Genomic DNA, 1,956 nt, shown 5'->3' with positions numbered 1-1,956 from the left:
TAAACCCTTAGCCAGGGATTTGTACTGTAGTTACCTGCACTGAATAGAGATGGCTCCGGGGCAGGTGTAGTGGCTACAACTTTAATCCCACACATTGGTGGCAGAGGCAATCGGTTCTCTATGAGTTCAAGGCCAGCCTTGTATATAAGAGTGCAAGAACATCTAGAACTGCATAGAAAAACTCTGTCTCAAAAAAGAAAAAAGGAAGAAAGAGCCCGCACTAACAACACGCCCTTAGCAGAGAGTGGCAACCCTCTGCCCAGACTGCACCCCATTCTGCACCCATTTCCCACAGAAAGCCTGCCCCCTGCTGTCTCCCCTCATAGTCTTCTGCTGCGGTCCATCCTTTAGCAGTTCCGGAGCTGGTTTGGTCATAGCAAACACATCTGCTGGGGCGCCTTCAGGACTCCTTGTTACTGAAGTAGCACTTCAAACCCTCCAGAGTCCTTCCCAGCATCCTCAGCCAGGCACCAAGCCTCTGACTCTTAGTTCCCTTTTGTTCTTTGTCAGCGCTGGTGGCCTTTGGTGCCACTAGTTGCCTAGACACATACACACACACACACACACACACACAGATTTATTTATTTTGCTTTATGTGTCTGAGTGTTTGCTTGAATGTATGTCTGTGTACCACGCCTGTACCCTGTGCCTTCAGAGTTGAGAGGAGGGCATAGGATCTCCTGGAACTGAAATTGCAGGTGGTTGTGAGCCACCCTGTGGGTCCTGGGAACCATACTCCAGCAAGAACATCATGTGCTCTTAATTCCTGAGTCTCCAACCTGTTTTGGTTTTGAGACAGGGTCTCTTTATTATACAGCTCTGACTGCCCTGGAACTCACTATGTAGACCAGGCTGGCCTCAAGCTCACAGAGATTCATTTGCCTCTGTCTCCAGAGTGCTGAGATCAAAGATACGTGCCTACACCTGACAACTGGTTTTTGGTTGTTGTTTGTTTGTTTTGCTTGATTTTAGACGAGATCTTATGTATCCCAGGCTGGCCTTGAACTCCTGATCCTCCTGCCTCCATCTCCCAGATTCTGGAACCCCAGATGTTCCTTTTTGATTGTTTTTGTTCTGTTTTGAGACAGGATATCAGTATGCAACCCAAGGTGCCCTCACATTTGTGTGTTGGTCCAGAGCTTATGCATGATCCTGTTGCTTCCACACTGAGTGTCCAAGCCTACATCACCACACCTGCCTGCCTGAGATTATCTTTCTATGGTTATCTATTGAATAAACACTGTGTTATAAAGTGATTTATAAATAAACAAATCCCTCTCACACAATACATTTTATACTTTCAGTATCAAAAAATATACTTTCTGCACTTATTCACTATCAAAACCTAAAGATCCGTGACAGAGTTAGAACTAGAAAACAGTTATCTTTGTATCCTCTTCCAGTTTTTGTGTCCAGTGCTTGCATTCAGTCCTTTCTTGTGGGCTAGATTTGCATGCTCGCTCTTCCTTCCTTCCTTCCTTCCTTCCTTCCTTCCTTCCTTCCTTCCTTCCTTCTTTCTTTCTTTCTTTCTTTCTTTCTTCCTTTTAAGTTCTTCACATTTTTATTCTTTGTGCACAAAGACTAGCATGATCGGTTCCACTTGGTAGTCAGTCGAACAATCCATTCAAGGTTGCTTAGTTCAACTTAATGAAGCCTATGTCCTTCGAGAACTGACAGAAGCACTGGCCGTACATGTTCAGCCCATATTTGCGGATCAGACCGTGGTAGTTAGAGCAGACACAGCAAGAGCAGGAACCCTGGCTGAACTTCTGTGGGTGACTCCAGGTAGAGCTGCTGGTGACCCACCTTGCCTTCAGACGCCCAACGAGGGAAAAGGCATGCCCTTCCTTTCCTTTCCTTTCCTTTCCTTTCCTTTCCTTTCCTTTCCTTTCCTTTCCTTTCCTTTCCTTTCCTTTCCTTTCCTTTCCTTTCCTTTCCTTTCCCTTTCTTTCTTTC

The 1,956-nt window shown here is 45.7% G+C and overlaps 1 pseudogene; it reads right to left on the bottom strand.

Annotated features, from left to right (window-relative positions):
- Positions 1-1,634: 1,634 nt before the first annotated feature.
- The window catches only part of LOC147005365 (small ribosomal subunit protein uS14 pseudogene), a 962-nt pseudogene continuing 640 nt past the window's right edge, over positions 1,635-1,956 (bottom strand).

This window comes from Mus caroli, unplaced genomic scaffold (assembly GCF_978045245.1).
Source record: "Mus caroli unplaced genomic scaffold, Mus_caroli_1 scaffold_4, whole genome shotgun sequence".
Classification (NCBI taxonomy): Eukaryota; Metazoa; Chordata; class Mammalia; order Rodentia; family Muridae; genus Mus; species Mus caroli.
Note: the sequence above shows the minus strand (reverse complement) of the source record. Positions and strands in the feature narration are given on the sequence as shown.